This window comes from Musca domestica, unplaced genomic scaffold (genome assembly GCF_030504385.1).
Source record: "Musca domestica strain aabys unplaced genomic scaffold, Musca_domestica.polishedcontigs.V.1.1 58, whole genome shotgun sequence".
NCBI lineage: Eukaryota > Metazoa > Arthropoda > Insecta > Diptera > Muscidae > Musca > Musca domestica.
The window spans coordinates 2,888,801-2,916,717 of record NW_026712360.1 but is presented as its reverse complement, the minus strand read 5'-3'; the positions used below and the strand labels follow the sequence as shown (position 1 = coordinate 2,916,717).

At 33.0% G+C, this 27,917-nt stretch overlaps 1 protein-coding gene across 1 annotated transcript in view; it reads left to right on the top strand.

Moving 5' to 3' along the window:
* The first annotated feature begins 5,609 nt into the window (after positions 1-5,609).
* LOC101893868 (5-hydroxytryptamine receptor 1A-beta) overlaps positions 5,610-27,917 on the top strand; it is a 78,431-nt gene continuing 56,123 nt past the window's right edge. Inside the window, exon 1 of the mRNA XM_020037108.2 lies at positions 5,610-6,501. The gene's annotated coding sequence lies outside the window, so the exon portion shown is untranslated. The remainder of the gene's footprint in view (positions 6,502-27,917) is intronic.

Here is a 27,917-nt window from a genome sequence, read left to right as displayed (position 1 = left end):
ATACCCTCCCCCACCATGGACATCTATACCTTTACCTTTACGCGAATGTAGCTACACATTTTTTTAAAAGGATATCTCTTTTGTTTTGTTAGGTTTTTTTTGTTGGTTCCACCTGGCCAGAATCATAAAACAAGGGGTTGTTGTGTACATGATTTTTCATGTCGTACAATGTCGGCTTTAGACGACAGGCCATACACTATTTTGGCTAGTACGAACATGGTCGCAGTTGGTTTGGGATGTTCGCTTGGGTAGTTGGCCGGGGCTGACGGCATTAAATTAGCTGTGTGTTTTGCCAGGATTTAAGAGCCAAAAGAGTGGCTCTTGTAGTTCCATAATTAATGTACTCGGGGTTGGACTTGTTAACACCCACCATTCAGGTGAGGGGAGGGGAGGGGAGACGAGAAGGGAGGGGAGGGGAAAGTGTTTCAAGTTGTTGGGTTTTTTTGCATTGCTTGGCTTTTGATACATTAAAGGTGTTGGCGTCTGAGAGACAGAGGGAGGATGGCAGGACGAAATGAAATCCAAGAAGACACATCTCAAGCCTTGAAGTACACCACTTAGTGGAGGGTAATTTTCTTGTGCAAGGAAGTGATAATAAAAAAAAAAGAAGAAGCAAAGCAGGGCATAACACGATGATGATGATGAGGATGATTAAGGTAATGTGGGAGGATAAGATAAGATGATTACAGGAATTAAATTAAAGGTAAGAATATTTCAATGGAACCCCTTTAACCCTACACCAAGGGAAACAAAGTAGACTTTGATGAGCTCCTTTCATTAAAGAGTTACTCTGTCTGGTTTTTTTTTTGGTTAAATAATCCCATTTTATGGCTGTCTAGCAACCATAGTTTTACCTTTTCTTGTCTCTTCCTCCAATTCCTTCTCCTCCTCTTCCATCCTCCATGTCATGAAGAAAAATCGCATTAATAAATGTCATCATCCGCTCTCAAGATCCAATTCCGATTCCATATGCCAGCCAACCAGCCAGCCAGCCGTATGAATATGACAACGCTGACTCGTGAAATGTTGATTACAATTTCAATAAATAATGGAATTTCTGTCGATTCCCGTTCATACCGGCCAACCAGCTGTAGTCTTCGCAGGTTAAGAGTTAATTAATGTAGTCTTAAAATAAAGTGCTTAAATTGCGTTGAAACATTCCATTCCGTCATTCAAACAGCCAGACTGGCAGGCCGTCTGGCATTCGGGCCGAGAGTCATCAACAGGGCCAAGAAGGCAGTCTCTGTTCGTAAACTAACCATGGCAAGTCTCTTTGGAGGCTTAAGTCGGATAATTAAGTCTTAAATGTAAAAATCGCTACTCTTGTATCGGGGTATTTCGAAATGACTTACAGAATGGAATAATAAGTGGTGTTCATGGAATTTCACCAACCAGAGAGGGAGAGGGGAAGAGAGAGGCGAAAGATGTGAAGAGAATTGGGAAGGAAAGTATTTGCCATTTTTCTCTGTCTGCTGGATTATTGTTGTTAAGAGGGAAATGGAAAGAATGTGAAATTATCACACGACAGATAATTAATTTGTTAAAATAAAGGATAACAAGAACAACAACAATAAAGGAAGGGTTAAAAATGTATTTTTTTAAAACAAGGCGTATGAGTACTGGCAATACGTATACGCCATCTAAAAAAACTAAAAAATAAGGCGTATGAGTACTGACAATACATATACGCCACCTAAAATATTGAAATAAAAGAGGATGGATTTAAGATTGTTTTTTTTAGGAACCATTCGAGGTCCAAATATTATTTTCTTAACATTTTTATTTTCAAGGAACAACCAAGTCGAAATCTAGAGCTTTCCAAGGGATTTTCAAAAGATGTAATAAAGGGTTTAGAACGGATTTGTAAAATATTTTTTAAGGCTTTTGAAAAATTTTAAGATATTTTCCCTAGTTGCGTATACATGTTGGCAGCACTCATACGCCATCCTCCCTAACCTAATATCACCAAATTCAACCCCCACATTTTTCCATAAAATATTCTCTAGAAAGAGTTTTTTTTTTTTAATAATAGTAGTATCTGGAATGCGTTACTCAACTACCCTTGCCAAACCTCTTCCATCGCCATGGACTAGCAGAGCCCTAAACGAAAACTTTTTATAGATTTTTTTCAGAGCTCTTTGAGCGGATATTTTAAACGATTTTTCCATGGACTAGCAGAGCTCCATTCTTAGATTTTTTAAAGATTTTTTTTTGCACCTCCACTGCGATGAACTAGTGGAGCCCTAAACGAGAACTTTCCATAGATTTTTTTCAGAGCTCTTTGCGCGGATTTTTTAAACGATTTTTCCCATTGACTGTGGATGTGGATCTTTTAAATAATTTTTTTTCAAGGACTAAATGTGGATTTTTTGAAGAGTTTTGTCCCAAGAACTTTTTTTAAGATTTTTTTTTCAAGAATCAGGTTTTTTAATTTTTTTTTTTCAAAAATAAAGAATTTTTTTCAAAAATCAAAGTGGGGTTTTCAAATATTTTTTTCAAGGATCAAACGTGGATTCTTAGAGAATATTTTTCCAAGGAATTCTAAAGCCACAAACGTGGATTTTTTTAAAGATTTCTTTCCAAGGACTAACAGGACTTCAAACGTGGATTTCTTAAAGAACTTTTTCAAGGACTTCTAGAGCCACGAATATGGATTTTTTTAGAATTTTTTTCCAGGACTTTTATCCACAAATGTGGATTTTTTAGAATTTTTTTCCAGGACTTTTATCCACAAATGTGGATTTTTTAAAGATTTTTTAAGGACTTCTAGAGTCAAAAACATGGCTTTTTAAAATAATTTTTCCTCAAGGACTTCTAGAGCCACAAATGTGGATTATTTAAAGATTTGTTTAAGAACTTCTGGAGACACAAACGTGGATTTTTCAAGAATTTTTTTTTCAAAGACTTCTCGAGCCACAAACGTTTTTTTTTTTAAATTTTTTCCAGGACTTCTAGCCACTAATTTTTTAAAGATTTTTTAAGGACTTCTAAAGCCACAAACGTGGATTTTTTCAAGAATTTTTTTCAAAGACTTCTAGAGTCACAAACGTGGATTTTTAAAAGAATTTTCCTCAAGGACTTCTAGAGCCACAAACGCGGATTTTTTAAAGGAGTTTTTTTTAAGGACTTTTAGAGTCACAATCACGGGTTTTTTCAAAAATTGTTTTTCAAAGACTTCTCGAGACAAACGTGGATTTTTTTTAGAATTTTTTTCCAGGGCTTCTAGCGTCACAAAACATGGCTTTTTAAAAGAATTTTTCCTCCAGGACTTCTATAGCCACTGATGTGGATTTTTTTTTAAAGATTTTTTAAGGACTTCTAGAGCCACGAACGTGGATTTTTTCAAGAATTTTTTCAAAGACTTCTAGAGCCACAAACTTGGATTTTTTAAGAGTTTTTTTTTTTCAGGACTTTTAGTGCCACAAATGTGGGTTTTTAAGTAATTTTTTCAAGGACTTCTAGAGCCACAAACGTGGATTTTTTAAAGAATTTTATTTTCAGGGATTCTAGAGCCAAAATCGTAGGCTTTTTGAAGAATTATTTTCAAGGACCTCTAAAGCCACAAACGTTGAGTTTTTGAAGATTTTTTCCAAGGACCTCCAGAGCCACAAACGTGAATTTTCTAAACATTCTCTTCCGAGGACTAAAAGATCATCAAACGCCGTTTTTTCGAGTATTTTTTCCAAGAACTAACACAGCTCCAATTTTTTTTCGCAGAGCTCTACGCCACAAACTTGGATTGGATTTTTCCAGGACTAACTGAGTAACAGATTTAAAAAAAAAAATCCAAGGTCTAACTGTGTCACAAATTTGGAATTTTTAATAATTTTTTCCAAGAACAAGATTTTTTCAAAGAATTTTTTCAAGTACTAGCAGGTCTTCCAATAGGGATTTTTCAAAGTTTTTTTCAAGGATAAAACGTAGATTTTTTTAAATATTTTTTTTCCAGTACTAGCAGTTCTTCAATGGAGTGTTTTTTGAAAAGAATTTTTTCAAGTATCAAACGTGGACTATTTAAAGAATTCTTTCAAGTAATAGCAGGTCTTCCAATGGGGATTTTCAAAGATTGTTTTCAAGGATAAAACGTGGATTTTTGTAAAGAATTTTTTCAAGTACTAGCAGTTCTTTAAAGGAGTATTTTTTTAAAGAGCTTTTTCAAGGACTAACAGTTTTTCATAGGAGTTTTAATTTTTGAAAAATATTCAAGGATCCAACGTGGATTTTTTAAAAGATTTCTTTCAAGGACCAACAGTTTTTCCAAGTAGGATTTTTCAAAGATTTTTTCAAGGATAAAACTTGAATTTTTTTATTGGATTTGCAAACGGGGATTTTTTTAAGAATCGTGGACTTTTTAAAGATTTTTTTCAATGACTAACAGTTTTTCAAAGGATATTTTTTTCAAGGATCAAACGTGGATTTTTTTAAAGATTTTTTTCTAGGACTAGCAGTTCTTCAAAGACAATTTTTTCAAGAATAAAACTTGGATTTTTTTAAAGATTTTTTTTCTAAGACTAGCAGTTCTTCAAAAACAATTTTTTCAAGGATAAAACGTGGATTTTTTTCAAGGATCAAAGTTGGATTCTTTTATAGAATTTTTGCAAGGACTAGCAATTCTTCAAAGGAGGATTTCTGAGGGTTTTTTAAGTTCTTCAAATGAAAATTTTGTTTAAAAAAAATTTCAAGGATCTAACTTGGATTTTTTTAAAGATTTCTTTCAAGGGCTAAAAGTTCTTCAAATTAAAAAAAAGGTGGATTTTCTTTTGAATTTTTTCAAGGATCAAACGTGGATTTTTTTAAGATTTTTTCAAGGATTAAACATGGATTTTTCAAAGATCAAACATGGATTTTTCAAAGATTTTTTAAGGATCAAATTTGATTTTTTTAAAGATATTTAGACACTCATTCATATGGCTACAGAGGGTATATACCATTTAATATGACCAAAATGTGCCTCATCGAAATGGCGGAAAACGAAAAACACAGGGTCTAAAACTCTAAAGGCTAACCTGTCAATTCTTGAAATTATTATTTCAGACCTATTTCATTTTCTCATGAATTTGCCAATATTAAATTTTGACGTATAAGTGTTGTCAATACGTATACACTCCCTGTTTCAACTTTCATTCCCATTCCTCTCTCGTTGTTTGCAAAAATATAAGCCTAGTTACATTTTCCGGTTCTCGGCGAGGAAAGTTTTTATTTTTTGTCTGTTACCCCTACCATTATCTGCAGGAAAACAAAATACAAACAAGTTTATGACACACTTGTTGTGTAGCACGTGTTTTTCACTCTCTCGTTTTCTCTCTTACTCTCTCTCGTATTAAATTCCCATAGCAAAATGTGAGAGAGTCGCCTGTATAACAGTTTCCGTTTCCCATTTTGTTCCCCTGTCTCAAGCCAATGCTGCTGCTTTTGTTACGCCTGGTTATAACTGTAACTGAGCATGTGTGTGTGTGAGTGTGTCTGCCTGATGCATGCTGGCTGGCTGGCGTTGTGTTACAGCTCATATCTATGTTTGTACATGCTTGGACCCAGACTAAACCACAATTTCCAGTAACAAAGGAATCCAACAAATTGACAACAATTCAGTTACTTTTTAGACTTTCAACGATGCGGTGCGGTTGTTGAGCTCGATCCGAATATTTCGATGTGTCGCAAAATAAACTGGAAAATTTTGTCCGTCTATGGTTCTGGAGAGAAGATGTTGTGAGAGTGTCTTCGCTATCGGAATGTGTATCGGTGTTTGGTGAAATAAAAAAATAAAAAAAAAAATTGAAGTGAATCGAAAAAAAATTAATAAAAATTGAATGAAACAAAAAAAAAAAAAAAAACTCAAGAAGGAAAAATTCTGAAAAAAGGAATACTTGTTGCCATTGTGGGTAGAGAAAATTGAGAATAAAGAAAAGTGTGAAAAAATTTTGAAAAAATATAAATCATAAAAAATAAATGAAGAAGCTATAAATTCTGGGCCAACTCCCTGGAAAAACATAAATCTCTAACCTCTCCCACTTTGCCAACTTGGTGAGGGAAACAAAAGAAACCCATAACAAATTCCAACATGTTATTTTGGGTGGTTCCCCTTGCCCTCTAGCCAAGACGGGGAGGCAATACGACGTGTACTCAGCCAAACATAGTTTGTAATTTGTATTATCTCTTCTCGCTCCGAATTTTCGGTATCTGAACGTGGCTAAGGGCAGCTCGTGATCGTGGTTGCGTGCATGTGCATGTGCGGCAAGGAGTAGAAGAAGCGTGTCTGTGCAGCTGCTTAATTTAAAGTTACAACCCAAAGGATTTACAGCTAAACCAGTTACAACTATGTGTTATTTAGTGGCTTAACCATATTACCAACTTCGTTTGCATCACTGTCATTATACGTGCCGTGACAGAAGAAGAGGAGGAGGAGTAGCCGAAAAAAAGAAACACAACATTTTACAAAACAGGCAAAAGGAGTTCGAGTCCTGGCAAATATTCATCAGCTGCAAACAAGTAATGCTCTAAATGGTAATTATTTAAGTTTTGTTTACCCAACATTATTTTCGCTGGGAAAGCAAAAATGGAAAGAAAAAATTCTTCTTCCATATTGGACACCCTGAAAACTTGCCGGTAATTTTGCTCCGAAAAAAAAAATTCCAAGAAATTGTCACACATCTTCCAATCAATATTCAAATGGTAATGGAAAATTCGGTTAGCTTTTGAAGTTTATTAGATTGTCTTGTCTTGGAAAATTCCAAGAATTATTTTTTTTTGTTTCACAAATGACTTCTCCTTCCAAGGAAATACGCAAAACAAACGTAAACCGTGCAGAAACAACAAGTCCCAAAAGACAAATAACGGGCCCAATGTGGCGTATAAGTGTTGACAGCACGTATACGCTGTGGGGTTCTGCGGAAATAATTGATTATTCCTTTGAAGTAGGAAAACTATGTTGGCTTTAATTGGGTTGGAAAAATTCCAGAGAAAAGTCATTATTAATTTATGCAGGAAGAGATTTGTTTGAATTTGGAAATTTTGGGATTTTTTGGAAATTTGAGAAATACAATCTTGGATTTGTTAAACACATCAAGGACCAACAGTTCCCAATTTTTTTTAATATTTATTTTTAAGGACCAGTAGAGCCACACGTTTGGATTTTCTAAACAAATTTTCTCGGGACAAACAGGAACAAATTGTAGAAGTCAAATAAAAACAATATAGGGCCAATGTGTATACGCTATACGTGCTGTCAACACTTATACGCGGAAATAATTTATTATTCCTTTGAAGAGGGAAAACTATGTTGGCTTAATTGGGTTGGAAAAATTCCAGAGAAAATTCATTATTGATTTATGCAGGAAGAGATTTGTTTGAATTTGGAAATTTTGGAATTTTTTTCATTATTGAAATTTTGAGAAAGACAAACTTGGATTTTTCTAACACACTTCAAGGACCAGTGGCTCCCAAAATGTTTTTTTTTTCTAAAGAGACCCTCAAACTAGGAGTTTCTAAACAAATTTTCCCAGGAAAAACAGGAACAAATTTGAAAAAACAAACAACGGCATCAATGTGGCGTATAAGTGTTGACAGCACGTATACGCTGTGGGGTTCTGCGGAAATAATTGATTACTTCTTTGAAGAGGGAAAACTATGTTGGCTTTAATTGGGTTGGAAAAATTTCAGAGAAAACGGCAATATTGATTTATGTGGGAAGAAATTTGTTTGAATTTGGAATTTTTGGGATTTTTTTTAATTATTGAAAATTTGAGAAAGACAAACTCGGATTTTTTACACATATCAAGGACCAACAGTTTCAAGTTTTTTAATATTTATTTTTAAGGACCCTAGTGGTCCACAAATTGGATTTTCTAAACAAACTTTCTAAAACGATATAGGGCCAATGTGGCGTATAAGTGTTGACAGCACGTATACGCTCCGGGTTCATTTGGAAATAATTGATTATTTCTTTGAAGTTAAAAAACCATGTTGGCTTTGGAGAATTTCAGAGAAAAAGTCAATATTGATTTATGTGAGCTAGAGATCTCTTTGTATTTGGAAAATTTAAAATTTTATTTATTATTGAAAATTTGAGAAAGACAAACTTGGATTTTTTTTACTCTCTCTCAAAAATTTTTTAGAGTATTTTTTAAGGACTACTAGAGCCCCAAACTTTTATTTTCTAAACTAATCTTCTCGGGACCAGCAGAAAAATTTCAAAAGATTATCAAGGGTGCTATGTGGCGTATAAGTGGTGATAGCACGTATACGCTCTGGGTTCCTCGGAAATAATTGAAATAATTTATTTGAATGGAAAACGTAGTTGGTTTTAATTGAAATGACGAATTTCAGAGAAAAGTCAATATTGATTTAGAGAGATCTGAAACTGATCTAGACATTTAGGATTTTTAAAAATTTGAAAAAGACAAACCTGGATGGGTGTAAAACCCATCAAGGACCAACAGCTTTCACATTTTTTTTGAAGAACATTTTCGAACATTGAACCTGTTGAGGGACCCGTTAAGGTGCTGTTGATTTTCTAAACAAAATTTCTCGGGACAAACAGAAAAAAAATTTAAAAATAAATCAAGGGTCCAATGTGGCGTATAAGTGGTGATAGCACGTATACGCTCTGGGTTCCTCGAAAATAATTGAAATAATTCATTTGAAAATATTTGATTGTTTCTTTGAAGTAGGAACTATGTTGTTTTAATTGGAATGACATTTTTAAGAGAAAAGCCAACATTAATTTATTTGAGAAAAAAATCTGTGTTTGAAAATTTTTACAATTATTTGAAATTTGAGATTTTTAGAAATTATTTAAATTTGGATTTTTCGACAATTTTTTTAAACCAACAAAGGCACACACTTTGGTTTTTAGTAATTCTTTTCCAAGAAGCAACAGAACTGAAAACTTGAAAACGGCTTGGAAATGGATTTTTTATTCGATTTTTTTCAGGGACTAATGGAAAAGGTTTTTTTATTATTTTTTCGAGGGAAATTATTTTTTTAAAAAAATATGTGTCTCGTTCTGTACCTTTTTTTAAGGAATGAAGAGAAATCATTATTTAGTATTTTTACAGTAAAAAATAGATTTTCGGTCATTTTATTGCATTCATCTCCACAATTTTCTTGGAAAATACATTTTCCTATCAATTAACAGTAATTATTAAGTTTCCATGAAGTGCCAAGAATACATTTTCATAAATAGGGGAATTCCCCATATGATTTCTTGGAATTTTATCAATGAAATTCGAATAATTTCTGTTGACAAAAATATCAAATTGGCAATGTTGCGTATACGTGTTGTGAGGAAATATACGCTCCCTATGTGCGTATGTGTGTAATTCAAAGAAAAGGCAATTTTTTCTGGAATTTTTAGAAGGCAATTTGCCTTGAATTTCAATGAAAATTTATTTTCATAACAATTTTTGGAATACCCCAATTTTGGTATTTTTTAGTCCATCAATCCTGGAAAAAAATTAAAAATAAAACTGGTTGTCTTCAGGATTGAAATCTTTCAGTTGCGAAAAAAAGTGTTTATAAAAACCCCGTTTTGATCTCTTAATCCTGGAAAAAAAATATTTTTCCCAGCTATTTGAAAAAACATTTTGGAATACCCTAATTGGAATTCCCTAATTTTGATTTTTTTGTCCTTGCAAAATCCAAGTTTTCATGCCTTCTAATCCTGGAAAAAAATATTTTTTCCAACTATTTTTATTTTCTATGATTTATGTGTTTGATTTCTCTTTCGAGAGATTTGTTTATTTTCTTTGCAATAAATTATTTAAAAAATCCATAATTTGATGTCCTGTGATCCTGCAAAAAAATATTTAAAAATAAAACTCCTTGTCTTCAGGACTTAAGTCCTTTAGTCCAAAAAAAAAAAAAAAAAAATAAATAAATAAATAAAAAAAATACCAGTCCTGATATGTCCTAATCCTGGAAAAAATATTTTCCCCAGCTATTTGAACAAAAAATTAGGGTATTATTTTGGTATTTGAAAAAACTATTTAAAAAAAAAAATTAAAATTAAAAAAATGCAGTCCTGCAAAAATATTTTTAAATAAAAAAATATTTTCAAAATCGCCGTTTTGATATTTTTTAATACTAGAACAAATATTTTCCAAAAAAAAAGAAAATTAAAAAATCACAAAAAATGTATTTTTTTGTCTTTCAAAGAATATTAAAAAAACCCAAGTGTTGATGTCCTGCAATCCCGATCAAAAAAATATTTAAATATAAAACTTGTTGTCTTTAGGACTGAAGTCCTTCAGTTCCGAAAAAAAAAAATATTTAAAAAGATCCCCGTTTTGATATCCTCCTAATCCGGGGAAAAATATAAGACTTCAATCCTGACTTTTTTCCAGGACTTCAGGACATCGATTTTTTAAATATTGTTTCTTCAAAGATTGAAAAATACCAAAATTTTTGTATTCCAAAATTTTAGTTCAAACAACTGAAGATAACGAGATTTGTTTTTTAATATTTTTCCAGGATTTTGCAGGTTATCAAAATTTGAATTTTTTAATAGTGTTTTTTTTTTCAAGGATTGAAAAATACCAAAATTAGGGTATTCAAAAATATCAGTTCAAATAGCTGGGAAAATATTTTTTCCAGGATTAGGGGGTATAAAAACGGGGATTTTTAAAATTTTTTTTTAAATATTTTTTCCAGGATTGCAGGACATCAAAACTCGGATTTTTTCAATAATTTTTTTGCAAAGACTGAAAAATGCCAAAATTAGGGTATTCCAAAATTCTAGTTCAAATAGCTGAACTAAAATTTTTGAATACCATTATTTTAGTATTTTTTAATCTTTGAAAAAAATCCAAGTTTTGATGTCCTGCAATCCTGGAAAAAATATTTAAAGATGAAAAGTATATCTCCGTTTTGTTATCTCCTAATTCTGGAAAAATATTTTCCCAGTTATTTGAACTAACATTTCTGAATATGCCAAAAATTATGGTATTTTTCAGTCTTTGAAAAAATTATTTAAAAAATTGATGTCCAGAAGTCCTGGAAAAAAGTCAGAATTAAAGTCCTTCTGTCCCGGAAAAAATATTTAAAAAATCCAAGTTTTAATGTCCTCCAATCCTGGGAAAATATTTTCCCCAGCTATTTGAACAAAAATTTTGAATTTAATTTTAAATTTATTTTCTATTGCCCCGAAACCCCCTCTGTCGACCAAAAATAAAATATCTGTGTCACAACTTCCTTTGAAACACCCACTCCGAATTGAGACAATTTTATCGTTTTTTTTTTGGAAATATCCGAAGTTCTGTGAAACAAAACTGTCAGTTTTGTGTAAGCTTTGGCGTTTACACATCCTTTTAGCTGGCTGAGCCAGATGATGATGATGACGACGACCCCAATGACGATGATGGCCAGTTAACATAACAACAAAAACAACAGCAAGAATCCCCTAGACATCACTTAAAGGCTAAAAACCGAAAAACGAACTTTTCATTTTCTTTTCCAGTTTTTTTTTCGGTGGCTGACTGGCTGGAAGGCTGGCTGACTGGCCCAGTCAGAAACATGGCCAACAAAAAATGTGGAATAAAAACAATTGAGTTTAAAACAAACCCCGTGGCAATATTTTGTCGTCATTGTTGTTGTTGTTAGGGAAGTTGCAATGCAAGGATTTGCCAACACCAAAACCCAGAAAAAAATCAAAACAGAAAACAAGTCGACTGAAGACCAGTATTGCGAAAACGGAACCCAAAACAAGCAGCGAAACAACTACCAGGCCCCACCTTCAACCCCTTAAGGGGGTCCTGATAGTGGGTACCCCAAATGTGTGTCATGTCTTGTGTGTGGGGAGTCGAAGAAAAAGAAATGCTGCCGGAGATTTATGTCAACAATGAAAGGATGCGGCCATACGAACGAGCGGCTGTGTGGAAAGACACAGGAAAAAGCGCCAACTAATTCTAATTGCCAGGCAGTTTGACAATTTCCCATTCAAAGCGGAGACATCGCCTGGCAATAGGCCGGCTGTTGAGTTGATAAAAAGGAGCGGTTTGCAAGTTGTCAGGGCTAACACAGTTTTTTGTTTGGTATTCTCTCACTCCTCGCTACTCGCTCTCGCTCCCGCTCCTCCCTCTCTCCCTTCCCCCTCTTTCTTCTTAGGCAGTCTACTAAATGTCGACCAGTAGTATAACTTGCAATGACTTGCTGCTGTTGCCAGTTTTCCAAGTTCTGGCCGTTTTTGCCCCGTTTCTGGTGGCTTGCATTTTATTATTTGTGGGCAGCTTAGTTTTTGCATTGGATCGGATTTTGCATTTGAAAGGATTATTTACTGGTCCTGGCACACACACACATGGAGATATACAAAACCAAACTGTCATGGAGCGTAACAAACACCAATAAAATCCGCCGAAAAAAATACCAACAAACCAAGACTAAAATATTTCGGTTTCGGTTTTTTTTTGGCAACAGCCAAGCAGCCAAAATATTTGCATTGTTTTGGTTTTGTTCGATTGCCACTACTGTTGTTGTTGCTATTTTTTTGTTTTATTGTTGTTGCATTTATTTTATTTTGTTTTATTCTCTGTTAAGCCCCACAAGATTTATGACTGGCTTATGGCCATATATATAAACAAATTATTGTAAATATATGACTCCGTCGGAAATTTATACGTGCGAAAATGTGGAACACAATTGAGATTATTCGTTGAAATATCTGCGCTAAGGGGATTTTGTTTTAAATGGGGCTATTGTTTTTTTCGAAATAGGCTAAGGCAATATTTGAGTGACACAGGGGCGTATGAGTGTTGACGGCACGTATACGCCCCCCATAAAGTGATCTGTAGTTTTTTGTGGTATATTATTTTAGAGATAAACAAATTATATACCCTCAGCCGATTCAGATTTTAGGTCAGTGGAAATATTGGAATATCTAAAGCTTAGAAAAACTCAGATATTTATTTCGCATTTTTTGAGAATTTTGGTTATGCAAAAAATTTTTAACCCATTTGTGGGGCAGGTACCAGAAGGTGTAGCTCGATAATTTCAATTTTTACACCAGATGTTGGGTTGGTAGAAATATTCGGATGTGTGAAATTTGGAGATAATCGAATGCTTATTTCCTATTTTATAGGAGTATTAATTTTTCCGAAAATTTGATCCTTTGTGGGGGAGGTACCAAAAGGAGTGAGCCGATATACTCCATAATCACACCAGATTTTATGTTAACAGAATTATTAGGATGTGTAAAATTTGGAGAGAATCAGATGTTTATTTCACATTTTATGAGATTTGTAATTTTTCAAGAATTTTGACCCTCTGTGGGGGAGGTACCAGTAGGAATGGGTCGATATACTCCATATTCACATCGGATTTTGTGTTGATAGAAATATTTTGATGTGTGAAATTTGAAGAGAATCGGATACTCACTTAGCGTTTTATGAGCTTCATGGTTTTTCGAAATTTTGACCCCTTTGTGGGGGAGGTACCACAAGGAGTAAGTCGATATATTCAATTTTACACCAAGTCTTCTGTTGTTAGAAATATTGGGATGTGTGAAATTTGAAGAGAATCAGATACTCAATTAGCGTTTTATGAGCTTCATGATAATTCGAAATTTTGACCCCTTTGTGGGGGAGGTACCACAAGGAGTAAGTCGATATATTCAATTTTTACACCAAGTCTTCTGTTGCTAGAAATATTGGGATGTGTGCAATTTGAAGAGAATCGGATGCTTATTTCATATTTTATATGAGTATCAATTTTTCAAGAATAAAATTAGGTTTTCAAGAATAAAATTAGATAAAATTAGGTTTTGTCGTTTTTCAGTCCGTTTAAAAAATATTCTTATAAATCAACATTATTATTTCCTTCAATTTCTCAGAAATATTCCTAAAAAGTTCACGATAAATGCTTTAAGTAATTATTAAGGAAAAAATATGGTGGGCGTATACGTGCTGTCAACACTCATACGCAACAATGCCTTATTTTATGACTTCGTAATTTATTTATTTTTTGATAATTAACTTTTTAATTATTTTTTCGCTTTATTTATATCATTTCCGAGAAATTTTCAACATGTGGATAATTAATATTTAAAGCATATTCCAAATTTAAAATTAAACACCTTACAGAATTTGATAGATTTTTATCCTTACCTTTTTCCAATTATTACAACCAGATGGAGCACATATATTTCATGCCGCCAGGTAGATGTAACACTGAAAATTGTTTAATTCATTAACTTATAAATATTTCAATAATTATTATTTGATATTGAATTTATATTCAGTTGAAGATTAACTTCGCCTTTATTGAAATTCTATTTATAAAATTCCAGGAAATTGATTATTGGAATTTCCTTTTATTACCACTACATGGACACTCAATAATTAGTGTTAATTGCTTGGAAACAAAATTTCCATAAATAGATTATGAGAATAACACTTCAGTTTCTAAGAAATGTTTTGGGGGGCTAACTGTAATAATATGGCCAAGAATGTATTCATTTGCTATAAAGAATAAAGGATGTCCGAATGGGGAGCGTATGATTGATATCAGCACGTATACGCAACTTTACAAGTTTCCAGTTAAGATGTCAACATTTTCTAAAGAAAGTATTATTTTTTCTAAATAAATATCCTTGAAAACACGTTTTGATGTCCGGTTATACTTGACAAAATGTCCTTGAAAAAGTATGGTTGAAAATATTCTTTTACATTGGATTAAATTTTTTAAGTTGGAAAATCTACATGTCGACATCCCTTAGTCCTTGAAGAAAATTTTTGAAAAAAAGTTACTTCTCGGTGTCCTTCAATCCTACAAAAATAGTATTTTGAAATTAGCGTGTTGATATCGCTTAACTCTTTCAAAATATCCATAAAAATCCACATTTTTATGCCCTTAGGTTTGAAGAAATATTCTTAAAAATACTCGGTTTATTGATGATGTCCTTTGGTCCTTTAAAAATATTAAAAATCCTCGTTTTAATGTCCTTAGGTTTGAAGAAATATTCCCAAAAATCCTCGTTATAATGATGTCCTTTGGTCCTTTAAAAAATATTCTTTAAAACACCAGTACTCGAAAATTTAATTTTTGGTGTCCTTCAATCCTGGAAAAATATTAGTTTTAAAATAACGTCAAAATATCCTTAAAATCCTCTTTTTAATGTCCTTAGGGCTTTGAATTTTTTTTTAAATCCTCGTTTTATTGATGTCTTTTGGTCCTTTGAAAATATGCACACCAAATCGACGTTTAGTCCTTTAAAAAAATCTACATAAAATTCACGTTTTGATGTCCTTTGGCCCTTTAAAAATACTCCTAAAACCCACTTTTATTATCCTTAAGATCCTTTAAAAATATTATTAAAAATCCACGTTTATGGTCCTTGAAATCCTTAAAAAAATCGACGTTGATGGTCCTAAAAATTCTAAAAAAAAATATTTTTAAAAATCTACGTTTATGATCCTTGACATCCTTTAAAAAATATTCTTATGATCCTTAATCCACTTTTATGATCCTTAATATCCTTTAAAAATATTCTTAAAAATCCATGTTCAGTCCTCGAAAATTTACTTTTTGGTGTCCTTCAATCCTGGAAAAATATTATTTTTAAAATAACGTGTTGATTACCTCTTTCAAAATATCCTTAGAAATCCTCGTTTTAATGTTCTTAGGCCTTTGAAAAAATTTTCTTAAAAATCCTCGTTTTATTGATGTCCTTTGGTCCTTTGAGAATATGCACAAAAAATCCACGTTCAGTCTCTGGAAAAAAATACAAAAAAATCACGTTTTGCTGTCCTTTGGTCCTTTAAAAAATATTCCTAGAAACCCACTTTTATGATCCTTAAGATCCTTTAAAAATATTCCTAAAAATCCACGTTTATGATCCTGGATATCCTTTAAAAATATTCTTAAAAATCCACGTTAATGGTCCTAAAGATCCTTTAAAAATATTATTCAAAATCCACTAATATAATCCTTAATATCCTTTAAAAATATTCTTAAATATTCACATTTATGGCCCTTAAGATCCTTTAAAATTTTTTCTTACAAAAACCCGTTTTAATGGTCCTTGAAATCCCTTAAAATATCCACGTTTACGATCCTTAAGTTTCTTTAAAAAATATTCTTAAAAACCAAATTTTGGTCCATGGGACCCTTTAAAATTTTTTCTTAAGAAAATCGGCTTTAATGGTTTCTGATCCTTGAGATCCTTTAAAAGTTTTTCGTAGAAAAACTCTTTAACGGTCCTAAAATTCTTTAAAAAATCCACATTTAAGATCCTTAAGTTCCTTTAAAAACTAAGTTTTCTTGAAATCCTTTAAACATTTTTCTAAAAAACCGACTTTAATGATCCTTGAAATCCTTTAAAAAATCCAAGTTTTTGATCCTTGAAATCCTTAAAAATTCACGTTAATGATCCTTGAAATCCGTTTAAAACAATCCACGTTTATGATCCTTGAAATCCTTTAAAATATTCACATTTATGATATTTGAAATCCTATAAAAAAATCTACTTTTATGATCCTTGAAATCCTTAAAAACATCCACGTTTATGATCCTTGAAATCCTTAAAAGCATCCACGTTTATGATCCTTGAAATCCTTTAAAACATCCACGTTTATGATCCTTGAAATCCTTAAAAAATCCATGTTAATGATCCTTGAAATCCTTTAAAAATCCACGTTTATGGTCCTTGAAATCCTTGAAAACATCCACATTTATGATCCTCGAAATTCTTAAAAAATCCACGTTTACGATTCTTGAAATCCTTTAAAACATCCACGTTTATGATCCTTGAAATCCTTAAAAGCATCCACGTTTATGATCCTTGAAATCCTTTAAAACATCCACGTTTATGATCCTTGAAATCCTTAAAAAATCCACGTTAATGATCCTTGAAATCCTTTAAAAATCCACGTTTATGGTCCTGAAGATTCTTTAAATAATTCCCTACGGTCCTTTAAAAAATCCCCGTTTATGATCCTGAAGATCCTAAAATAAATCTTGAAACATTCCGGTTTATGGTCCTGAAAACAAGGCTCTTAAGGTCGTTGAAAAATTTTTACAAATTCCATCAACATTCCTAAAAGGATAATTAAAAAAATCCAAATTTTTGTCTCTTAAGGTCCTCGAAAAAAAACTATTTTTAAAAAATCCTCATATACCGCTCCGGAAGTCCTTTCTTAAAAAGTCTAAATCTGTTGCTCAGAAGGTCCTTGAAAAAAAAATTAAATATACAAGTTTGTGGTTCGGAAGTTTTTTTTTTTTAATTTCTTTTAAAATCGAAATCTAAAGATCCTTGGCAAAATATTCGTAAAAAGTCTAATTTATGGCTCTGAATGTTATTGAAAAGAAATTCTTAATTGCTCCAGTTTATGGCTCTGAAGGTCCCTGAGGAAATGTGCTTGAAAAATCCACTTTTATGGCACAGAAAGTCCTTGCCACAAATTGTGATGTTTTTTTTTTTTTTTTTGAAAGAAAAATTTTATAAAAAAAAAATTGGAGACATCCACAACTTTAACTTTTAAGAACCCTGATATAAAAATTTTTATATCCACTCTTATACCTCCATTGGCCCAAAAAAAAAATTGTTAATCCTCGTATTATTTTTTCATAGAACTACCGGTGAAGTATACGTTCTGTCATTACGTATACGCCATCACACCATATTTTCTCTCAAAGCAAATCTCTGTTCAATCAATTACTTCAACTAAAACAATAACAATTCATTTCATTTTGTATTAAAATAAATTATCCAATTTAGGGAGAGATTGTTTTAAGGACCAAGGCTTAACGGTGACAAGAGTCTAACAACAGGTAAACATGTTTCTGGGCAATCCTCTTGTCCATTTAATGGCCACTTAAGAACTGTATGTCTCTCTCGCTCGCTCCCTCTCTCTCTCTCTCTCTCTGCCTGTCTCCCTGTTTGCCTGGCTCATCAATTTCCATTATGTTTTTGTTTTTTGGCTATTGATGTTGGACACTTAAGCTTTTACATAATGGCCATACATCAAAGGACGGCTGTTTGGCTAGGGTTTTTCTTTTTTTTTTTGGAGAGCAGCCACTCAATAATGCATTGACACGGCTCGTTGCGAATTTATGGGGCCTGAAGAGAACGAAATGACGAGAGAACCAAAAAATCGATGTGGAATATTTGATTAGGATTTTACGAGTCATCAAAACAACAAATCACCCAGGCAATCAAGTGGAAATACAACGAAAATAAACATGTTTTGGAAATTGATTTTCATTTTCCTTCGATGGAAGATGGGAAGGATGAAGACAACTTATTTTTTGGTCCGACATGATGGATTGTGATTTGCATATTGCGATCTCAACAGAAAAAAAAACTGAAACTAAATGCAACATTTATCAAAGCAATCAAAACTGACTGGGGTTCTATGGCCCTTTGCCCCACCACCACCTACTCTCCTCCCCGAAAATAACCCATTTCTCCAACAAGGACATCAAAATGTAAACAAAAGGAAACGGATGCTACAGCAAATATTTTGATCTAACTCAGCCATCATCCATAGCTGGGTGAAATTCTCCAACAACTAGGCAACGACTGCTAGTTTTGTGCCAATGTGTGGCTGTGTGTGTGTGAGTGAGACGATGTCTGTATCTGTGTGTGATGTGATAATGAAGCAATGTCTATCATTTATCCAATTCGAATCCGGGTGGGATGCCACATTTCTGTGGTGTTTTAATGGGAAATCTCATTTCAGAATGGATTTAACGCATTTTCATAAGGATTTAAATTCCGAACTCTTTCATTTCAACATGTAAATGTTTTATGGGATTTTTCGCTCTCTCTACTCGGCGAGGATTATGGACTTAGCAGATATACCCATACACCCACACCCACACAGACTGACTGGGGTAACGGAAAAAATCTACAGTGTTCTGGGATAATATTTTCAAAAATAGTTGGACCCTTCTATTTTTGAAAAAATGTTAGAAATTTTTTTCAAGGACCAACAGACATCAATTTTGAATGATTTTTACGCACCAATAACTGCATAATGCTGGATGTCCTAATTCTCTTTTTAAAGGACCTTATTTATTTATATTTTTTGGGGACCAAATGACCCACTAAGTGTAGATTTTTATTTTTTTTTAAAGTGGGTTCTTACACTTATTTTTCCAAGGACACGTTGAGCTCTTAGCTTAGAGTTTTGGACAAGTTCGGCAAAAGACCTATAGAGAAGAAAAATCGGATTTTTTCTTAAGAAAACATGATTTTTAAACCAAGATTTCCTAGTCCTCAGGGACCAACAAACCACCAAAGATGATTTTTTTTGCAGTTTTTCTTAATGACTCCCAAACTTAGGATCCACAATCGTAAATTTATTAGGATTTTTCAATGATTTTTATTTTTTAACTAAATCTACGATTATTGAAGATTTTTTTTAAAGTCACTTGCAATGTTCTTAGACTTTTTTGGAGTTTTTCTTAAAATTTCCTAAGGACTTCCAATGAAGAACGTCGATTTGTCTTCAATGACTTCAGAACGTGGATTTTTCTCAAGGACGAACTGGAGGTCTTCTGGATCAGTATATATTTTTCTTGGGAATTTTTTTGTAAATCTCTAAAAGAGCGATTTATTTAAATTTCTCATGGACCTCCAAACGTGGATTTTTAAAGTTTTTTTATTTAAAAAGTGATAGAAATATCAGGTGGCGTTTTTTTAATGTCTAGTTTTCTGTAAAATCAAAAATCAAAAAAAAAAAAAAACTAGGAATTTTTCTCAAGGACTAACATTATTTTGAAAACTATATTTTTCAAACCTAGATTTTTAGGAACATGTTTTCTTAAGAAATTTTCTCAACGACTTTTAAATGTGGATTTTGGGAATTTGTCTAAGAAACCAACTGGCGGTGTTTTTGATCGGTATATGTTTTTTTTCAGATTTTTTTTTTAAAAACCCCTAAGAAGGCGATTATTTTGGAATTTCTCTAAGGCCTCCAAACGTTCATTCAATTTTTCAACTTTAGTTTTTTTCGATATGCTTCTCTTAAATTAAAAGATCTCCAAACCTCTTTCTGTTTCTCAACGAAATCAAGAATGAGAAAGTCGATTTTTTTTAAGAAATTTTCTCAAGGACATCCAGGTGCAGATTTGTGGGAATTTTTGTTAGGAACCAACTGGAGGTCCTTTTGATTGCCTTTTTGTTAAAAAATTTCGCAAGGAACTCCAATAAGGGAGTTTTTGAAATTTCTCAAGGACCTCCTAACTTGGATTTTAAGAATTTATTTTGAAGAGTTAATTTATTGTTTTGATTTTTTTCTCTAAAATCAATTGATCTCCAAAACTATGAACTTTTCTCAAGGACCAACACACCTCCTCTTTCTCAAGGACAAAAGGAAAAAGTCGATTTTTGAAGAAATTTTCTCAATGACATCCAGATATGAATTTGTGGGAATTTTTGTCAGGGACCTACTGGAAATTGGTTTCTTATGAAATTTTCTCAAGGACTTTCAATCTTGGATTGTGGCAATTTTCTCAGGGATAAACTGGAGGTCTTATAGATTGATATATGATTTTTTAGGAATTTTTTCAAGGACCTCAAAACTGTATTTTTTTTTAATTCTCAAAAACCTCCAAACTTGGATTTTCAGGAAATTCTCTTAAAGATCAATCGAATTTTAAACTTGAGTTTTTTTCGAAATATTTCTCAAAATTCAAAAAATTTGAAAATTTTTTCAAGCACCAACATTATTTTGAACTCGATTTTTTTTGAGATTTCCACAAAGTTTTTTTTTTTTTTAAATTGATTTTTTCAACATTTTTCTCAACGAACAACAGATTTTCCAGGGTGTATTTGTAGTGATTTTTCTCAAGAAACAATAGACCTTCAATTGTGGAGTTCTTAGATATTTTTCTGAGGGGACAAAATACTTCCAAAATCGATTTTTTTCAGGAGTTTTCTCCAGACCAAGACTGTATCTCAAGTCAATTTATTGAAGAAATGTTCTCAAGGACATCCAAATGTTAATCTGTGGTTATTTTTGTCAGGGACCAAATGAAGACCTCCACATTGTTTGAGGTTTTTTTTAAGGAATTTTTTCAAAGATCTCTAAACGGGGTGTCTTTTTGAAATTTCTTAAGGATTTTCAAAGATGGAATTTTTCTAAAATACCAATGGAAGTTGAACTTGATTTTTTTCGGTATTATGTATAAGATAATAGTTCTGGAGACCAACATATTTTTCAGATCGATTTTTTCAGAAATTTTTGAAGTTTTTTTCATGGTTTTTTTTTCAAGGACCTCTAAATGGTGAGTTTTTTTTTTTTTTTGAAAAATTTCAAGGACCTCCGAACGTGGATTTTTAGATTTTTTTAAAAGACCAATGGAAATGAAACTGGATTTTTTCGGTAACTTTTTTCAAAAACTAATAGTTCTCAAAAATCAGGAATTATTTTCAAGACTAAAATAATTATCAGCTCAATGTTTTCAGAAATTTTTGGAAAATTTTTTGAACCTGTTTTTTTCTACATTTCTCTCAAGGCACATTTGGAGGAACTTTTCTCAAGGACCAATAGCCCTTCAATAGAAATTTTTAGAAATTATCTCAATAACTTCGAGGCTAGGAATTTTTGGGTATTTTCTCAAGGCCCAACAAACCTCCAAACAGGGATTTTCTCAAGAAAATCCGAGCAAAACATGTGAACTTTTTGTTAAAGAAAAAGATCTCCAAAGGCGGATTTTTAGTAAATTTTCTAAAACACCAATGGAATTTTGAGCTTAACTTTTATTTCGTAATTTTTCTCAAGGACCAACAGAATTTTGAACTTGATTTTTCACGACATTTTTCTCAAGTACAAACAGAAGTCTAATTTTTTTGGATTTTTTTTCTATCAAGGATCAATTATTTTTGACCTTGTTTTTTTAGATTTTTTTTTTTGATGACAAGCAGATGGCCAAGTGTGGATTTTTTCTCAAGGACCAACAGCCCAACAATATGAAGTTTTTTAGAAACGGGATTTTTTTAGGATTCTTTTTCAAGGACACCCAAACCTGGATTTTTAAAAAAAAATCTCCAAGTTCAGAACATGGCCCACTGTCTCGCCTTTGGGCCTTTTCCTTTTATTTGCCTTCAAAAATATCTTCACGTGTGTCATTTGTTTTTCTTCCAAAAAAAAAAAAAAAAACACATCATTTTGTCTTTCTCTCTCTCCCCACCGTGTGTGTGTTTGGCTTTTTATCTCTGTCATGAAATAATGTGTGAATATGTCAAAGTGTGGTTGTGTGTGTGTGTGCATCACTGGATTAGGGCAGTCAAGTGACAAACAAGCGATGCCTAAAATCCTTAGGAATTTCACTTAAATTCTGTTGAGTGATTCACAGGGTTTTTTTGCTACGACTTCATGATTTCTTTTCCCTTTTCCTCCTTTTTCTGATGCAACTGAGGGCCCGAGAAAAAGGGAAAGGATAAAGGAGAGGAAATCCACAGAAGAAGAAGAAGGAAAAAGTGTTATCAAATTTCCAAGGGACATTTTCGACATTTTTTGTGGCAACAGTGATTATCAAAGTTTATTTTCAAGTCTCTTGACTTTTGTCAAAAGAATTGTTTTTTTCTGTTTTTGTCTTCTTGCCTTTCTTCCTTTCTTTCAATGAAGTGTGTTGGAACTTAAGGGCTTGGAAAAGTCCTGGAGGGCCAGGGCAGAGTTGGTACTTCATGCAAACGCATATGACAGTTTGTAAAACGGATGTGTGTACATTAAAGTTGGACTTCCGTTTCATTTCGGTTCATTCTTGGCAATGCTCGACTGAATGCATGGTTGGTTGGTTGGTTGGTTGAATTGTTTTGTTTATATCTCCTTGTTGTTGTTGTTTGTAATTTTTTTGTTTTGTGTCTGTTGTTGTTGTTGTTGTTGGTTTTCTGAGTCCGTTAGTTTAGCTTTTTTCTGGGAAAAAAACACAAGTTTTCTTAAACAGAAATCTGTGTTTTTGAGTGAGGTAAATGGCTGAATGATTCTGGGAAAGTTTTTCCTTGGGTTTCTGTTTTTTTCTCTCTTTATTTCTCCTTAAACAGGATGCCATTTTTTAAATGGCAATTAAAAAAAAATGAAATAAATTATTTCCAAAAATAAGAACTCTCCATTCATTAGAAGTGGTGGAAATGAAAGACTCCCCACTAATAGAAATCGAAAAGTTTTGTATTACTCGATTGATGGCAGTCATTATGGACTCTCTCTCTCTCTCCCTCTCTCTCTCTCTCTGGAATACACTTTGGTAACACTTTAATAACCGGCCATTAAAACTGAAATTGCTTTCAGATTGTGGAACTGTTTTTCGAACAAGAAGTTATGATGACCAACTTTGGCCACGATAAAGTTTATTGAAAGAAACAAACATAAATGAAAATATTTTTATTTTTCCAAAAAAAAAAAAAAAAAAAAAATGAAAATAAAATAAAAAATAAGGCAATAAAACTTGGGTCAAACTCATCAGTGGTGGTATTTTTTTAACTTTTACAAGAATCACCAGATTTTTGGATTTTTTAAAAATTATGTATTTAATGAAAAAATTTCCGAAATGTGAGCATATGAACCATTTGGTTTTTTAAAGCTCAGAGTCTTTAAACTTTTTCAAGGATCACTAGATTTTTGGATTTCTTAAAAATTATGTTTTTAATGAAAAATATTCCGAAATGTAAGCTTTTGAACTCTTTGGTTTTTCAAAGCTCAGAATCTTTAAAAAATTCCTTTGTAAAATCAAATCTGGATTTTTTTTTAAAGGGAAATTTTCAAGGACCTTCTGAGCCACAACCACAATTTTTTGAGAGAACATGGGTTATTTCAATATTTTTCTTGCAAGGAGAAACAAACCTTTTTTTTTATGAAATCGTGGTTAAGGACCAAAAGGGCTAAAAATGTAGATTTTTAATATTTTTTTCTAAGACCAACACAACTCAAAACAATTTTTTTTTAAACCCTTTCAAGGACAATTTTTAATTATTTTTTCATCAAAAAGTGGGATTCAAAATTTTTCGAATTTTTAAAAATTTAATGAAAATTTTTCCGAAATGTGAGTATTTGAACCCTTTGGTTTTTCAAAGCTCAGACTCTTTAAAAAATTGCTTTGGAAAATCAAATATGGATTTTTTTTAAAGAGAAATTGTCAAGGACCTACAGAGCCACAACCACAATTTTTGGGAGAACCTTCAACATGGTTCAACAATATTTTTTTTTCAGAATTTTTCATTCAAGGCTTGACAAACCTTTTTTTATTAAATTGTGATTAAGGACCAAAGGGGTAACAATTGTGGATTTTTATACCCTCCACCATACATAATATGGAGGGTATATTAAGTTCGTCATTCCGTTTGTAACTCAGCGAAATAATCATTTTAGACCCAACAAAGTGCATATATTCTTGATCAGCGTAAAATTCTAAGACGATTTAGCCCTGTCCGTCCGTCTGTCCGTCTGTCGTAATCACGCTACAGTCTAAACAAATTAAGATAGGAAGCTAAAATTTTGCACAGATTTTTCTTTTGTCTGCAGACAGGTCAAGTTCGAAGATGGGCTATATCGGTCCACGATATCGTATAGCCCCCATATAACGGTACCGCCCCCCCCTCGATATTCGGTATTTTGATGATTTTACCCAAATTTTTCAACAGAATTGTCTAAAAATCTACACAAGGAGTTCCTTGTGAGTACTTTATACCTGGGAAGAGAATTATCTATATAGGTCGACGATATCGTATAGCCCCCATATAACGTTACTCCCGATATTCGGTATTTTGAAAATTTTGGCCACATTTTTCAATTGAATTGTCTGAAATTTCACACAAGGAGTCCCTTATGAGTATTTCACCCCCTGAAAGAGAGAGTATAGCCCCCATGTAACGGTACCCCCAGATATTCGGTATTTTGATGATTTTAGCTATATTTTCCAATGGAATTATCTAAAAATCCAAGCAAGGAGTTCCTTGTGAGTTCTTTACCCCAGACATAGATTTGTCCATATAGCTCCACAATATCGTATCTCCCCCCATATATCGGCACCTTTCGATATTAGGGATTTTAAAAGATTATAACAGAAATTTTTAATGGATTTTATTTTTTTTGAAAATTTTTTTATTCATTCCAAATGGTGGAGGGTATTCAAAATTCGGCCCGGCCGAACTTACTGATTTTTTACTTGTTAATTTAACACTTTTCAAGGATAACAGACCACAAAAAGTGGATTTTTAATTATTATTTTTTTAGGTCATCAAAAAGTGGATTTCAAAATAAGTTATTTTTAAGGATCAGAACCGATTTTGATTTGTACTTTTTAAAGGAACAGCAGGGATTTTTTTAACAATTTTTTTGACTCTACAACACAAAAAATGATTGCGGGGAAAATCCAGCAGATTATGAAAGTAGAGCTAAAAAAAGGTGTCTCACCTGGATCGGCGTTTTAAAAGTTTACATTGCAAAGTAACCTAAATAGATGGGGTCAAGTTCTTCCCTCTTCCACACTTTTTGACATTTTTGTTTTAAGATCCCTCGAAAACCATGGATTTGAGGTAGAAATTGCATTAGACAATATTGCAGATAAAACTACGAGGGATATTTAGGTCGACAAGCGAGTCAAAAAAAGGGTCCTTTTTGTCCTTTTTTAAAAATATGGTTAAAAACTCCCCCTAAACGGGATCGTAACAGGTTAAAATATTCTACAAAATTATTTGCAATAAAATTCTACTATAGGCTATAGAAGACGTCACCTCTGAAAATTTTTACAGAAATTCGTGAAAATGCCGATATCCGAACATTTTGACTGTCCATAGAAAAAATGGAACCAATGATTTTATAGCTGAATGGATGATGCAGAATCGCATACGCCATTGCCAGAATGACATTTATTTGCTAATTGCACAATTCTGAACATTCTTACCTAAGCGCCAGAAATTCATATATACAGGGTGAGATAAAAAAACTGCAACAAAAAAACTGGCGGTGGCGTTCTGAGTGCGATAGTGCTGAGTCCTGTTGGAATGTCCAAGGTATGCGGCCAAAAAGTTTGCGTGCCCAAGTCTTTAATATATCCTCCAGAATATTTTCGCGATCATATTCGGCATTTATTCTGATGCGGAGAGCGACCATCGATTGTTATGGCGGCCCACATCATCACCATGGACGGCACTTGAGTTCTGGTGGCCAATGGAAGGTGCATATTTTCAGCTGCAAGCTAAGCAACTGTTTAGCTCTTTTCAGTCCATTTTCTTTCTGTTGCGGTGTAAGTTCTAGCACTTTTTGGAATTTGGAATTTCAATAGCTTTATCCCGAGCTCATTTTTCAATATTTGCCGAATGGAATATTGCGATATGTTCAGCTCACGAGCCATTTTTCGACCACTGCGACGTGGGTTTCGATCAAGTCGTTTCTTTACTTTTCGAACCAGTTTTGCTGATGTTGCTGTTTTCTTCCGTCCACTTCCTTGACGTCGGGCTACGCTACCAGCCTGCCAGTATAGCGGTAACGAGCGATGGTACGAGACACAAAAGATTTATTCACATTTAAATGCTGGAGTGCTCTACCGATAGCCACTCGTGGTTTCCGAGCCAAATATAAAGAAATCACACTATCACGTTGAAATTTCATTTTTGAATAACTTTTTTCCGGAAAATTCTGACCAAAATGCTTTCGGACGCTTGTAAACAATATAATGAGCTGTCACTGGAATAATTTTAACAGCTGTCGGACAAGTGGTTTAGAAATGACAGCAGGCTGAACTTGTTTGCAGTTTTTTCATTTCACCCTGTATTTATATCATACCAATTTAGGTCCGATACGAAATGGACAATAATGAACCATTCCTTTGGATTCCACGTCATAAAGGTTCGACAATTTGAATAATCATAACAGAAGTTAAAATATATTTAAATCATCGAACATTGGCTGAGCTAGTAGTTTTCGTACACATATAGGACACATTTCCAAAACTACCTTCATATCCCAAAAAAGAGACACCAAGAGAGGCCTAAATAACAAATTTGCGGATTTCAGCTTTATTCCATCACCCAATATAAAATTTAGTATCACTTAGTAGTTTCCATACAAAATATAGGACGCATTTCCAAAAACCACCACCATATCTTAACCACAGACACCAAAAAGAGAGCTTAATAACAAATTTCGGGATTGCAGACTTATTCCTTGACCCACTCCAAATTTCGTATTATTTAGTAGTTTGTGGCTAATACTTCTTTACTTGTTTTAACTCTATTTATTTCTGTTCAATGTGGCGTATGAGTACGATCCACACTCATACGCCTATGTGGCCACTTTCAATTCTCAAATTCTCACTTCAATAAGAATGAGTATTCAATTTCTTCCAGCTGCCTTAAAGACCCACTTATCATTTTTCCTTAAGCCCTTTAAGTGAGTTTCCACATAACCACATTTTCACACTTTCCTTTATGGCTTGGCTTGGAAAACAATCATAATTTTCCTCTAATATTATTGTTGGCTTTTCTAAATATTGTCCTTTTTTTCGGTTTTGCAATTTGATTAACCCTTTTTTCTGTGTTCCTCCATTTCGTTTGTTCCATCTCTCCATCAAATCATTTTTCCCCCAAAAGCAATAATAATTTTTATTGTGTGTGCGTATGACTGTTTGTCTGTGGCTTTGAGGGCTTAATAAAAAATTTCCCTCCATTTGCAATCAATGTGTTCGGTCTGTATTCGTTTTGATAAAAACGCCTTGCAAAGGAAAATAGAACCATAACAATTCCACAGAATTTTTTGTTTTGTTATCATTCTTGCCACGCAAAACTATGAATCAAACTCATCCTTAACTTGAATCTAGAGAATTTTATAAAGAAGGAGGGGAGAGAGAGTGGGTTGGTTGCTGTTCATATCAAACATTATTGTTATGTTCGCCCCCGTTTTTTTGTGGCAACGAGCTGCTATCAAAATGTTAAACGTTATGAAAAAATCATTCGAAGTCAACCGCAAACATTCATTGGAACCGCACAC